This window comes from Xenia sp. Carnegie-2017, unplaced genomic scaffold (genome assembly GCF_021976095.1).
Source record: "Xenia sp. Carnegie-2017 unplaced genomic scaffold, XeniaSp_v1 HiC_scaffold_19, whole genome shotgun sequence".
Classification (NCBI taxonomy): domain Eukaryota; kingdom Metazoa; phylum Cnidaria; class Anthozoa; order Malacalcyonacea; family Xeniidae; genus Xenia; species Xenia sp. Carnegie-2017.
The window spans coordinates 10223091-10239195 of NW_025813481.1; positions in this window are offsets into that span (position 1 = coordinate 10223091).

Consider the following 16105-nt stretch of genomic DNA (forward strand, 5'->3'; position numbering starts at 1 on the left):
CGGAGAACCGAATAATGTTGGGAAAATAGAGCATTGTTCTCACTTCAGTTCTAATGGCAAATGGAATGATCTACCATGCAGTGGCTCATACCATTACATTTGTCAACGTAATCTCAATTCTTTGAAATGCTCCTGTACATGCGAATGAATAAACTTTAACGTCGACAAAGAAATAACAGGAGAGGACAGTTTAATAGCGTACAGTGACATAACATAAGGATTATTCTACTCATTATACATCAAGAAAGTATAGTATAGATCTTACTAGTTTACAAACATTTTGTAAAGTATTGACATTCCAACCTGCTAATAAAATAATACATTGAAACTGCGTATGATGTAATAACGTTCTTGTTAGCTTTTACAGCTGTTAGTTCTTTGTTAGCTTTTTTTGCAACTTTCAAATATCCTAAAGTCCTTATTCCCATTGAGTGACATTAACATCTCCTGTATCTATTTTTTCCCAATAGCTTGTTTCAAAGAGAACCTCGGGTATTAAGTAGGGCGGGACTTAATCCATTACCCGTTAATATAGTCAACTTGATAATGCGGCCACTCTTTTGTCCCAGCGAAGCACTTGGCTATTTTACAATAAAGTTATACCTTGTGATGAACATTTGTTTTTGTTGTTGCGGATGGCGTGCATTTCACGTGATTGACACTTTGGGATTATTATAGAAGGGGGGGGTTGTTGTTAACATTATACATTCGTGATGTTGTTGTTGAATTGTGAAGTAGTTTTTTTTGAGACGAGTTCGTTGTACAATGAAAGTTCAAATTAAATCATTTAAACTAACGTCAAGTTCAAAATTATGTGCTCGAGAAACAAAAATAACGATTTTATCGTGCAACGTGCATGACATACCTGGTTAATACGGTACGTCACCGTTGGTCACCACGCGTTGAAAGCTTTAATACGGTCAACAGCTTTATTGTGATGCGCCTCTCACGGCTTGTTTACATGAGCGGCAAAGTTCATGTATATGTCACCTGGTAAAATGATCAAGTAACCTATACACTAACATTAAACATGACCTGTAAAAAATTAAGCTAATGGGTCATGCAATCTTACAATCATCATTTGCTCCTTTCTAGTGAGCCTGGGTTATACAGGGGCGTAACTGTTAATTGGGTGACACCCCCCAATTGCTAAAAACAATGTTTTTGCAGGGCATATTGCCGTCAAGTGGCAGGGCAGTGTTCAGGAAGTAGAAAAATTACCATACCATTAAAAAACAACTAAATGATTAGACGACGCGTGCAACAATAGAAATGATTATAATTTGCTAGCCATAATGATTTAAGGGGTTTTTGTGGGCAACGCCCTTTTGCAGGGCAAATTTTCTCCACACGCCCCCATTACTTCAAGTCTAGTTACGCCCCTGGTGAAGACATACTCTACGGATTGGAAACTTAGTAGGAAAAATATTTCTCTCTCTCCAAAGACTTGAAGTAATGGGGGGGGTGTGGAGAAAATTTGCCCTGCAAAAGGGCGTTGCCCTTCAAAAGGGCGTTGCCCACAAAAACCCCTTAAATCATTATGGCTAGCAAATTATAATCATTTCTATTGTTGCATGCGTCGTTTATTAGTATACCTTATTGAAGACTAGGTTTCTAACACATACATTATTACAAAAACTGTTTTTGAAATATAAACCTTAACCGTTTCGGACATAACAGTAAAGCAATGTATATTTGTTCTCATATCAAAAGTCTTTTCTCATTTACAAAGTTAACAAAAAGTTCACAGTCAAAGAGTATGGTTTTACCCTGCGATTGCCGTTCCTACTAAGCGCCATCTTTTCTGTCTGTCTCACACTAACAGTGTCCAGAGATATTGAGGTCAGGAGAGACAAACATAGCCTTTACATAGCACAGAAAGCAATCTAATTTGGCTATCTTCCGCAATCTAAAGTATAGAACTCTGAGTAGTACCCATTTAGAATGCGCGAAACGGGTAAAAGAAACAGTAACCTCGAAAGCAGAGAGTGTTATGTGTAAGTACTGTTTACTTTAAAAATTTACGTCTTAATTAGTAGCGTCTTGTTTATGAGGGACATAAAACTTCGCGTTTGCGGGGACGGTAACTTCAAGGTCAAATTTTGTTGGCGGAATTTTTCATTGCTTGTGCCAAGTCAAGTAGAAATACGTTAAGGGAGAAAGTATGTACAAAGTTTGGTTCACCAGAGTATTCGTTCTCACACGGTTAACACCCAAGGAACACTTATTGACGTCAGGAAAATTTCCTTATGTACCATATTTAGGTTAAATAGACGAACCAATGAAAATATTTGTTATTTGTGATGAATAGTATAAATACTGCTTTGTAAAATAATAAAATCAGTTCGTTCAATAAGTAGAAATTTGAAACAATTTTACGTGCTTTACGAGCAAAGAAAGATGCTAATTAAGAGAAACCAAAATAACATCATTTTGGTCGACCCAAAATAGCATCATTTTTTCAATCCCAAGAAATTGGTGGAAAAATCAACGCACGATGACTAAACATTTAAAAGGGATGATGCCACTCCATGGGCTAGCAATAATGATTGTGACCCGTGTCGTAAAATATCAACAGCAATTGTTGATCCATGGATCAAAGTTATATGAGCGATTACAACAATGGCGAAAAGCTTAGAAGTAAAAATAGATGAAGATTTTTCCAGTCCAAATGGCTCAAAAAATACGATTGGCTTTCCTGTCACTGCAAGAAGCAAGCAGCAAACGTTTACAGAATATAGGCAACAACACGTTAATCTACTATTTATCTTTACTTAATCTGCCACTGATTTCTGTAATTGGAAGAAAAATGAAGAACGTCTAACAGATCACGGCCAAAGCGAAAACCAGAAGAATCCCACCAAACAGAAAAGAACTAGCCAGTCTACTGTACTAGCACTGAAACAAAGTTTTAAAGAAAACCTACCTCAGATTGACAAGTTGTTGTCCTCTTACAACGCTGTGCCGTTAGTGTCAGCATCTGCAGAGAGAAGTTTCAGCGTTATGCGTCAAATCAAATCATGGATACGTTCAACTATGTCTAATAACAGTCTAAACAAGCAAATTTTTTATAGCATAATCCATAAAAATAGGATTGATGATGTCTGTACCAATATCATTGCTCAAGATTTTACCAAGCCAATGAGAAGCGAAAAAACTATTTTGGATCGTGTGAATAAAGATGGCAAAAGGGAGCTCTGGACAAACACATTTTTTGCATCTTCAACAACACCATTTAAGAACTTATCATTATAAAAATACTAAATTACTTTTTATCAGTTTAATACAAAATACTGCACTTCAAAGTACAAGCCTACTAAAATTTGATGGTAGGGGCCTGATTATATGGAGGCGAGCTGGCCCGATGATTTCAAGGGATTGAAAGAGGCCAAAACTTCAAGGTTAAAATTTGCAACTGTTTGCAAAGCGCTACACGTCATTCCGGTTGTAATTCTCAAGTTAGGGCAAATTGGTTCGTTTTAATTGGTTCGTTTGGGATGATTTATCTGATGATAATTAATGAATCGTTTTCATTTGCCAAAATGATTTAACGCTTGGCTGAATCACGGCTACCGGGATCATGCAATCAGCTCCTAATTGCATTAACATTAAAAGTGTAAAAGAAAAATAATGCACACTTAGCAAATTAGCAAACATTTTACACAAACGTAATGTGAAAATAGACACCCTTTCGAAATGGCCGCCCCCAGGTTCAGCAATTTCCTGGTATGAGTTGTGAGAGAAACAAAACTTTCAGATTTTGATACGTTCCTGTATAGAGATGAAATTATTTTACATGACTGTTTCGTACAGTTGCAAAACAACGAGAAGCTAAGTTTTGGAGATTTCGATTTGCTTTGGTTTGCAAACAATGTCCTGAAACTACGTTCAAATGCAGTAATCAACACACATTTGAACAAAAAAATGTGTTCCGATTTGTACAAGAACACCATACTCACGCAAATACTTTAAAATATTTATGAAACAAAAAAGAGCTACCGAAAAATACGCTCTTCTCTTTCCTATCCAGATTATCACGTTGCACCTTGTTACTGTATAAAAGTGTTATTGTCTGTGTCGAGAATTGGCAACCGGTAAAACCACAGGGGCCGGTTGCACGAAGCCTGGATAGCGATATCCAATGGATAGCAATTTTTTAAAACTTTTATTAAAGCTTTCAAAAAGCAAAAAATATAAGATTCGAACTGAGCAATCATTAAAATCAAATATTGGGTCGAAGATTACAAAATTTCTTTGTCGTAAGACAAATAAAAACACTTTTTTCACAAGTTTGAAAATTTTCGCTATCCAATTGATAACGCTATCCAGGCTTCGTGCAACCGGCACCATTAAACCCACTCGTTGCGCATAAAAAATAACCCGAATTAACTATTCAGTATTGTCGTTAGAAAGTATGACTTATCGAAATTTCGGCGATAATTCACGAAAGTTTTTAAAAGTTTGCGATTATTTTTCATCAGAATGATTAAAAACTACAATAATACCTGGAGACAAAGTATATTCTGCAAAGAGAGTTGCACTATACCGATAAACTCGATAAACATTGTAAGCGCAAGTTCAACTTCAAAGGTATGATGCCAAAGTATTATTAAGTATGTACTAGATCCAGGGTTTCGTTTAAGTCAAGGACCTGTATAAGAGCTGGTATCCATTTCATTTACTGGAAGTTACCTCAACTGTTTTTGGGTAAAATGACCATGACTAACAACATGGCATATGTGCTATTTCCTAGGGGGCTCCAGCATCCCTTCTAAGGATGACTAAATTCTTCATCTCCATCATTTCCCCATAAATATACACTGTGTCAAGCAAGTACTAAGTAGTTAGCTTTTTTCATTGATATGAACTGCATCATGCTCAAATACTTAAGCATGCACATGGACAATTTGGACATATACCAGCTAAAATGTCTTGATTGTAAGGTTGAAGTTGGACTCAATGGTAGCAAACCAAGATGAAAAATGAGAGATGCAGCACTATCTTTGAATGCAGATATACAAACAGGAAACAATATTGTTATTGATGACCAATTTGTGCTTAAACTTCCTAATGTAAATAGTCACAACTACCATGCTACAGAAGGCGTGGTACGAAACTTTCAAGCGTTGGATTTGCAAATTTTGCAATGTTGTATACTAAGGTAGCCTGGATACGAAGTCATCTTCACACAGCATCCACCAAAAGGGATTTCTGCCATAATTGAGAGCATACCCGAGAATTTAATAACTCGAAATTTATTCCATGATTTCTTTTTCATTTGCTCAGGTGTCGTTATTCATAACGTATAAAGCCAAATTCAAAATAATCTAAACACGAATATTAAATTTTAATGAGACAAATCACGAGAGGATGGGGCTTGGGTCAAGAGCATTGGTCAAAAGTCTATATAATCATTAATTTTTTTCACACACTCTCTCCTCTCAAGATTTTTGATTGGTAAAACTTCTCATCTAGTGGTTTTTTGCTTTCCCATAACAGTCTATTTATTCCAAAGCCATCATCAGAGAATATATATAATATATTATTCCTAACACGGTTTTAATATGCAAAACCTAACACGGTTTTATATGAAAAACATGTGAACATTGGACGAGATTTGTGAACATGTGAAAAACATGTGAACATTGGACGAGAAAAACATTGAACGAGATTTGAACTCGCACCTACGGGATACTAGTTCGCCGCACTACCTGTGGAGCTACCAAGCCCAAAGGGATTGAAGACGAGTCAAATCTCTTTTAAACTGCGTATGGACGAGAAATTCTCGCCACTATAGCAGTTTACTGGATGGATTACACTTTAGGGTAAAATATGTCTTAATGCTACTCCTAAAGTGTTCCCTAAATAACAAAGGAAATTTTTGCTAAACTTCGTTGTGTTATATAAAATCCATTATGGTTTTTGAATATGCATGATAGTTTTCACAAATGAACATTCTCTATCTATGAATAGATATAGTCCACTTTATCTTTATTGTTAATTTGTTAATTGTTCATGCAGTCATCGACATTGAATAATCACGAAAACACAAATTTTTTTTATAGTTACCAATCGGAGTGGGTGCGGCGTTTACTTTTATTGTACGGTCAAGAAATGTGTCTTATGGACGTCATGTACCGAACATACAGGTAAAATCCTTTTTGTAACAGTCCATTGATTGAGCATTACTGCACGTACGTATAAAGTTAATCTTAAATGCTTGACTCAAGATTTTTTCTCAAATGTTTCTGTCAGAAATAAGTTACCGTTGTTCTTCCTGTGTGTCGCTCTAATGTCGGATATGTAGTTGTGGCAGTATTCATACCAAAAAAAGGAAGATATTACCTCCATTTCTGAAGTTCTGCGCATCATAAAGAAAGGAGATCCAGTGTGGAATCTAAGGAATATGATGTTAAACTGCCCCCAGGCGAAAATTGCGGCCATTGAACAATGCCTTCCGATTAATTAAAACCACATAATACTTGATTAACGTAACAGTGCTACACTTTCCAAGTAGGTCGTTCTTTTGTAATTAGTTAGGTCGTGAGCAGGAGCGTAGCCAGTCCGCAAGTTTGGTCGTATAATGCGCGTATAATGTGCGCGGCAATATACACAAAAAATGGTATAGAGAGACGAAGTAATTGGCTGAAGAATTCATACTTAGAGGGTCGACGAAAAAGTTCCATCTCTGATCTTGTAGAAGTATAAAAGAATTATAAAGCAATTTCTACCCAACAGCTACAAAAAATAAGTAGGAATTATACATTGGCATTTTGGTCTTTTGAATCGGATGGCTTTTATACATGGTTATGTGTTCGCAAAAAGCAAAGTTAATATATGAATAATCTTTTTGTTTTGAAAGACACAAAGAACAAAATATCAAATGCACAGAGATATATAGGTGTTATGTCCAGCGTGTGCCTAAGTATTTGCAAAATCGACCGAAAGGCGTTGTCGTGCATTTCATGATGAGGATTAATGCTGACATCCATAAAACTAAAATTTCTCAACTCACACCCACACTTTTCAATGTAAAAAGCCATGATAAGTTGTTTGAAGTTAGGTTGAGTTCCAACACGCAATTACCAATTTCTCAGTGTATTGACTACATAACAAAAAAACTGCCTTGTAAGCACATTTGCGCTGTTGTCCATCAACCAAATATAGGATGGGAATCCTTTGGCTTGCGGTTGGACACTCATCCGTTGTTCACATCAGATAAACAGGTAGTCCAAGTGCCACCACCAGCAGACGCAAGATCACCACACATTCTCAAAAAGATCAGGGAAGTCCTTATTTATGTCAGAAAACAACGTCTAATGGAAAATGGAATTGCTTTTAAAGATAAGGCTTTGTCACCAAAGAAATGTAGACCAAGGCAAAAGAGCACATTGCTCATCATAAGACGGAGAAGTGTGACTGCATGCAAGTTGGCTAAAAGAAGAAAGAAAAATTATTTTCAAAAGAGATTGGGATCGGTAGCGGATGCCTGGAATGCAAAGATTGTCATTTAAGATGCCATTGATAGAAAAAGAAAAGGGTGTACGCTTCAAACCCTCAAAATTGATGCAAACAAGAAGAAAAGGATTGAGAAAAGATTATAATTAAGTAAGTAACGTGTGGGTAATCATTAATTAAGTAAAGCTAACGTACAGGCTGAGAGATATCCTGCTTAACAACTTTGGATGGCTGACTGATGTTCATATTGATGCTGCCCACCATCTCATAAAAGTAATAAACCCTCAAGTTGGGGGTTTAAATTATATTGCAGCAACAACACATTGCAGTAGGTTTGCTCTCTTGCGTGATTCGCAAAACACAATTCAATGTCATAACAAAAGTGCACATTGGGTTGCATCAAACTCAATGTCTGGAGAAGAGGTTATTTAAAAAAGTTTATACAAATGTCTAAATGAGTCACTTAAATAGCATTTGTTAACATTTACAAGGGGTTGTGCAATGATGATGGATCTCTTAACATAACAGTTTTCCTTCAACAACGACAAATTGGATCATGTGCTTGTGGCCTGTTTTGCATAGCCAATGCTGTAGCAGTATCAAACGGAATAGGTCCCTCCATAGTGGTTTAGATCAAAATAAAATACGTAGTCTTCTTCATGATTGCTTTGAGAAAAAATAACTTTATATGTTTCCAAATAAAGTAAAAACAAATACCCAGCAGAGGATCTCACTTCACAATCAGCATATATACTGCATTTGCTATAGATATATTCCTGAATCAGAAATGGTTTTCTGCAACACATGCAACTACAGGTTGCAGCACTGGCAACAAATTCACCTTTCCTTTGTGAATATTGTGAAAACAATAACGTCCAAAAGTCCGGACAGTGCTCAGTTGTAATTTTGTAATTCATCCCTCCCTGCTCCTTCTTTCATTATCTTTGTTCAGAATAACAAATGGATATTATTACAACTAAAAATCCACTTATATACCACTTGGCCATCAATTCTAAGGATAATGTAATCCTAAATTGCAAGAAATCAAAGGAAAACTAGTTGGGTGGTGATTATTAATGCGGTAAACTCTATTGTAAATGGTATGCTCATTTGCAGAAAATAAAAAAAGTAGAGCAAGCTTAAAGTAGCTAATAAGTAGAACAGAAGGGAAGCTGATGATAACTTGTCGACAACTGCCTAAAAGAAAGAAGATAAATTTAATGTATGGGAACACTAAATTATGAGCAAAGATCAATCTTACAACCCCAGCATTCAAAACATCAAATGCATCGTAAACAATTGATTTCGTTGGAAAAAGAAGACCGGTTAAAAATATTTTAAAGGTTGAGTTAATAAGAAAAATTGTGAAATTTATGATGCTGATTCAGAAGTCAAGTGCTGATCAGTGATGATGAACAAATACAACTGTAGTAAAGGCAACACTGTTTTTCACTCATATGCAAACATTTTTGTCTTTCTTTACCGAAAAAAAGAAAGTTCAAATAAAAATAGTAACTATTAAATAAATCCTGAAAAATTTGCAATGCAGAAGTGAAAATTTAGGCTAACTGCGGGCTGTGAATTATTTCACAGAAGTTATCAATGATATATAATATAGATATAAATTTACATAGAACACTTACCGAAGTCTAGTGACACATATAACGAAATGTGAACTACATAATGTACAATGTAACTATTCAAATTCCACACTACATTTTCTTGGCAATTGAAGCCATAGCATAAAGTCAAAATTAGGCATTCATATTTTAAAATCCGTTTATTTAATACGTTGATAAAAATTTGTAAAATGGTGTATGGAATATACAATACGTCTATAAAAAATTGTAAAATAGTATATAGAGCATAAACTCAATGAGCACCACTGACATGTATAAACTAGAGGCCCATAATTGTGCATATGTGTCTATGATCTAGTGCCGACCATATCACGTATACGGATTTATAAAAATATTTAAGCGATGTCCACACGTATACGGATTTATAAAAATACGGAGATTTTTTCCACCGTTTCTGAAAAGATTCGCGTCCACACGTAGCGTATTTGAATCGTTTTCGCCTGTTCACACGTATACGCAAACACGGAGGAAATTCAATACTTGTAAGTACTGAGCATGCGTATTTACTTGAAAGAAGAGATTCTTCAAGCTTTTGCAGCATCAAATTGCAAAATTTATTATTTGTATTTTGGATTTATTAACGTCTCTTTTGCAACGTGGGGCGCTCTGCTGATTTTGTGACTTTAAAGAAAAATTAGAATGGTATAAAGTCAAATGAAGGCTAAACCAAAGGAAAAGGCAAAATCGAATGTTATATTTTGTGGCATTTTGTGACAAGGAAAGCATCTTCATAATATTCACCCGCTTTCTTTAATACTTATCACTGCAACATGCAAGGGAATGCATGCTATCAAATTTGAAATTATTCCAATAAAATAGCAATGCACTTGTGACCCGCCAGTTTAAAAAGTACTCGGTCGACTCAATCATGACACTGGACTAAATTATTGAAGTCATCATTTTCAAAAACCTCCGTTTTCGCCCGTAAACACAAAACCGGCGTTTTCATAAGTCTTCACTCTGGAGAGCGTATTCGAAAACCTCCGTTTATGGTCACCGAAAGTGTCGTTTATGTGTGGACGTAAGGCCAAAACGGAGGAAAAAACCTCCGTTTTCCAAAATATCCTTTTACGTGTGGACGTATAATTAATTTCTATTGCTTAACTTCTGTTTTTCCGTAATTAAATCCACGCGTTCTAAATATATATGTATGGTATTGAATATCATTTTGTCTAAGGATGATTTTGGAATAAAGTCGAAAATTTACAGTTCACTTCACGTCGCGTCTTGTTCTGATTCATATTTTGTAATCTCAAGATGTCTTGTCTCTTCGGAATGACTTCATAGATGTCAAGCGCTTTTAATCGGATTAAGAACTTTTGTTTTCTTTTAACTTTAACAATCTTAGACTTCTATATTTTTCCGTTGTATGCTATGCTCAAAATTTCAGTGATGCCTACCTTACAAATTTCTTTCGCTATATAATCATTATAATGGCTATCTGTTGTTGTATCTTTCTGCTGGCGAAGACGAAATACCAGGAAAAGTATTAGTTTTTTTCAATTGTAGGTCAAATTCAAAAGAATATTTTATTAATGCAATTGTAACACTAGACGTCGTGGGCAAATGACATTGTTTGATAATCGATGTTGGTTGAAATCCAAGAATTAAAGTTGAAGTGGCCTTTTTTCAGCAGATAGCACCGGATGATGTATAGAACAATACAGACACGTAAGAGAAATAATCATAACAGCACTCCCATTCTTTGGAAGCTATCTGGGCACGACGTTGCAAATTAAAAGGATCTGTAACTATGTATTTAAACATCAAATAGAAAATGATTTTTTGTCTCTTTGACGTCATCGTTGGCCTTCATAATAAATCTCTTTCATGAAGAAAATCGCACTGTTCGTCAGATTTGTATGTTAAATCTGCAGTCTCTAACATCGCCCAATGAATAATCGAGTAATGTATTCGATCCATGCACATTATAAAACCACATATTACTCGATAAACTTACCTAGACTGGTGCTCCTACCATACGGAGTCAGTGAGTCCGTTTAGATCTGATGAGGAATTTGAAAGAAAATGAGAATGTTAAGTACAATTAGATGCAATACTAGAGAACAAAAGTTTTAGAAAATTCGTATGTGTACGTCACGAATATGAAGAACAATGCTAGGAAAATTTACAATATACCTGCTTATACGTCAGCAGAAACTGGTTGCACGAAGCTTGGATAGCGTTATCCATTGGATAGTAAAATTTTCAAACTTGTATAAAAGGTGTTTATATTTTCAATACAACAGAGGAATTTTGTAATCTTAGAATCAGTTCTTTATTTCAGGGATTACTCAGTTAAAGCCTTATATTTTTTTTTTATAAGAAGTTTTTTAACAGTTTAAAAATTGGCTATCAAGTGGATAACGCTATCCAGGTTTCGTGCAACCGACGGATCGCCCCAGCAGTTTTCAAAATTGTACGTTTTCTGAGATTATCCATTGATTTCATTCATTATCATGTTCATCAAAAATTTTTTGCGTTTCTGATTGTTTCTTGATAACTTCTCTGTTGCAAACTTGGATTTCAGAAAATTAAGACGTATACAGCTAGCTGCATAATTCTAGAATTGCAGAAAATAAAAATTTTCATATGAAGTGCAAGAAATGTAAATATAGTTATGTTTTTTCGTATTTATAAAAAATTATTTTGACGATGCTTTTATGTTAGAGAAAAGTCGAAGGACAACTGCCGTTGTAGACAGCTATAGACAGCAGTAGACAGCTGTTTTTTATTTGCAAAAAAAATGTAAAAATGCGGCATGGTTATTTAGCTAATCCTCCGCACAAAATGAATATTGATCAGTTTTATTTGTAAGAGCAGATAGGAATAAATATTTTATTGAATTTTTATGTTTTAATTTCGTTTTGTATTGTACTCTATTGAATTTGGCGAGTATGTTTGGCAAGTAGGTGCTTCAACACACCCTATGAAAAGAACATTTCAGAGTGTAAACATTACAACACTTGCTGTTCTTAGTAAATGTTTGATGATGCATATATTGACATCCAAGTAGTCTTTGAGATGTACATGACATAAATGTACTATAAGCAAATTATCATCTCTACATGTTTTCATATGAAACCTTGAAGTAACTTATTAAAATTGCCAAATTCTTCTTTACTAAGCCAAGATTGTCAAGGTCTTGTATACTTATACCCTCCAGCTATTATTACCAAAGTGAATTCTTTTAACTTTAAACACTGAGAGTGTTGTCAGATGTTTGTAGATGTAGAGTTTCCAGATTTGTTGAGTCCTGGAAAGAACTGTTGGTGTAGTCGTTGACTAACGTTTCGACAACCTTAGCAGTAGTCATCTTTAGAGTCAAGAAACATGCGTAAAATTCCTCTGAAAATGTATTCTTTCTTTAAAAGGAAACGTGGCGCGGCCTATTTCTATGATTCGACAAACATCACATGAATGACGTTCATCATGATTGAATGTGTAACTATGGGAACAACTTTGATAGTGTGAACAAAGTGGGATGCTATTGCTATAATGTCGAAATTTTTGGAAAAAATTGTTTAACGTTTAAAAGCAAAAAGATTGAGACAGTCATTCTATGGCTTCATGGAATATTACGCTGGTAATAGTTTTCTTTTTTCCTCCACATAACTTGTGACATATTTCGTCTGAATATCGATATAATTTCTTACTCCATTTTTTCCAGTCTTTTTATTTTTTATTCCTTTCAATTTCATTCATTCTTTGAATCCAAAAGTTGGCGTGGAATCATTTTGCGTTACGTGACGTAAATAGCGGAAGGTCTATTTAGGCTTTATACGCACAAAAATATTCACCCGTAAAATGAATGGTGAATGAACCACAATTCAGAAGAAGAACTTAAATTTCAATTTACTTTAGAGAAATTCGAAAAAACTTAAATTTCAATTCACTGTAGACAATTCAGAGTAAGAACTTAAACTTCAATTCACTTTAAGGAATCCAGAGAAAGAACTTAAATTTTTAAATTTACTTTAAAGTCAATATACCCGTCAACTCAAAATTAGTCGTTTAAATTAAATACAACGACAATGCATCTCGTGAAACACGCGTGAAATTCCTCTGAAAAAGTATTCTTTATTCAAAATGAAGCGTGGTCTATTTCAATGATTTGACAATTATCATATTAATAAGGTTCATCATGATTGAATTGGATTGTATGTAACTATTGGACAAATATTGTGAACAAAGTGGGAGGTTATTATGTCGAAATTTTCGCACGTATTGCTTTAACGTTTATAACAAAATGATTCAGGCAGTTATTAATTCACATCTAATTTAGCCTCAAAACTTGTGTGACATATTCTTCGTCTGAATATTCTTGTTCCAATCATTCAATCTGTTCCAATTATTCTATTTTCTATTTTTTTGTTCTTTACTTTTGTTAAGACCTTTCATTCATTTATTGACTCCATCTGAAAAGTTTGCGCGTGGAATAACTTTTGACGCCATCGCTACGTAAATAGTGGGCGAAATGCCATCGAGGTCCAGCAAAGTTTGATACGCCCAAAAATATTTACATGAAATGAAATTGAAACGAATTGTGAACCGAATGCAGTTCAGAATAAGGACTTAAAGTTTGATTTGTTTTAATAATTGGAACGTTCTAAAACTTTAAACCCTTTTTCCTGCCGCCATAGCGTTATTCGATTTAAACAAGATATTAATAAATTATATGTGCAATTTAGTTTCAAAACTCATTTATAAAGAATTCGTCTCAATAGCGTCTTAACCTATTCTAACTTTAAGATATTACCGATTTTGTTCTTTCATATAAAACACACATTTTCAATATATGTGATTACACTTGAAGATTTTGTTTACTGCTTTGCTTTGTTCTAGCTTACAATTTCAAAGGAAGAGTGAAACTTCTAATGCTTTCTTATTGGCCTCATTCACGAAATTTAACAACACACGCGATGACTCGAACCCCTCCCCCCCTCCCTCCCTCCAGGGTTGTACTGTGTGGTCAAATCAATTATTTGTGTATTTTATTCAAAGAGGAAAAAATATCACTCGTCATTTGACAATCGCTGATAAAAATGGTTAACCGAACCAAATCCATTGTGGCTAAAAATGAAGTCACGATTAACTTCTTCACATGCTCACAGACAAATGTCCTTCGAATTGATCTGTGTGATGTTTTTATAATTTTTTGTTCAGCCAAAAAAAAAGTCTAAATGAAAAAGCTAAAATAAATTCACTTCTTTTTATGCGCTTGTTCATCAGTTTGCTGTTCAATTTTTCTGTGGCGAGCGAGGTAATTTTGCGACCTTACCCCTATGAGCGCACCATTTTTTGTATTAGTGCACGCAAGAGTGAAATTGTGTTCAGAATTTCGGAGAGGGGAAAAACTAGTATTTTCAACTTGAAATTCATATAAAATTCTTTAAAAAAATCAACACTTGCTGAAATGCAAGCTGTGAGCACAGCTTAGAAATTGGGAAGAGAGTTCAATTTAAAAACAAACTCATTTAGATCTTACCAACAACATATTTTTTCTTAGTAATTAACTTCAGACGTAGGCGAACGTTTAGATAAAGCAAATTGCCTGTACGCAATGAAAGATCCTTTTACTTGTTTCATGCAACACAAAACAATTGAATGAAGACGGCGACGAAAACTACAACATTTTCTTTGTTAATTAATCCATTAACATTAATCTTTTTTAATTTTACAGTTCTCCTACATTGAAATAATTAATAATCCTGACAGTGTTTTTTGTCTATTTACATTCTTGCCAAGCTTTTGGATTTCTATTTATGAAGTCTTACCAAGGAAACATACCGATTATATAATCAAATGATGTGGCAGTTACTATAGTGATATAAGTTTTTTGCTGAAGTTTTGACGTCACAAGATGTACTTCAACATGAGAAACTGGCACAGTTGTCAGGGTTGCCTGATTGGCAGTTTTTTAGATAGTAACATTATTTCTAAGGAAACAAAATTTGAAGTCTTCCTCCCGGCCAAGATCAAAATGTTGATTAGTTCGTTCAAAATTTCATACGCGATTAAGGATATCAGAATAAAAGCAGTCTCAAAGTTTAATCAATGTCAAATGAAGATATTGTTCATCTATCGTAATGCCAAAGTCAATCGTATCTACAATAGTCGTTTCTTGAATGTATGCCACTCTAGATTAAAGAAATGCCATTTTTCAGGCATAAAAATTATGGCAGCAACGAAAACAATCAAAACACGGCTGTTCATTTTATATCGGGATACTTGAAATTCACTTAAAATAGATTAATAGAGTAAAAAAAAACAGCTAATAATTCCTTTTGTTAAACACAATAAAGCAAAAGAAAATCATCACTTCGCCCAAGTGTTTAGCAAAATGATTACGGAGTCCGGAACACAGTCACTGAGGTGTCGTAAAATTCCACCCTCAGCTACAGAATTCCGGACCGCAGATTGCAGGAAAGGCAATTCTGCTCGCTGCTGACTTGTACAAAAAATTCTGATTTAAATATCAAAGAAAATAGTGTACAGATCTTTGTAAAGAAAAGGTTCATGTTGGGCCATGTTAGGCATTTGAGAAAACAAATAAAACAATTATTCATACAGTTATCTTTCGAGTTTTATGCAAATTCATCATCAGAATATTAAGACTATCGAGAAAATCAAGATCATTATCAAAATCGTTATCAAAATGAAGCTCTCATTTAGCAGACTTTGACGCCTGAGGAGTAATCTGCCCAAATGCACAGTGTCTTTCAGTTTTAAAAACAGTTCTTTTAGAATTGTTGGGTTAGTGTTCATATGGTTTTAAACAGTTCTTTTAAGAACTATTGCGTTATTATTTTGACCATTCATCATGGTATTTGCTCTTTTTAAAACAATTTTAAATTTGTCACCATAAAAAGTCTCTATTTTAAAATCAAGAATATTACTGTCAATGATAAATTTGCAATAAATTCAAACAATGACCGAAGAACGGAGGGCTTGATGGCATGTTCCACTATAATAGAAGTAGGGAGACGTCTCTCACCAATATTTTG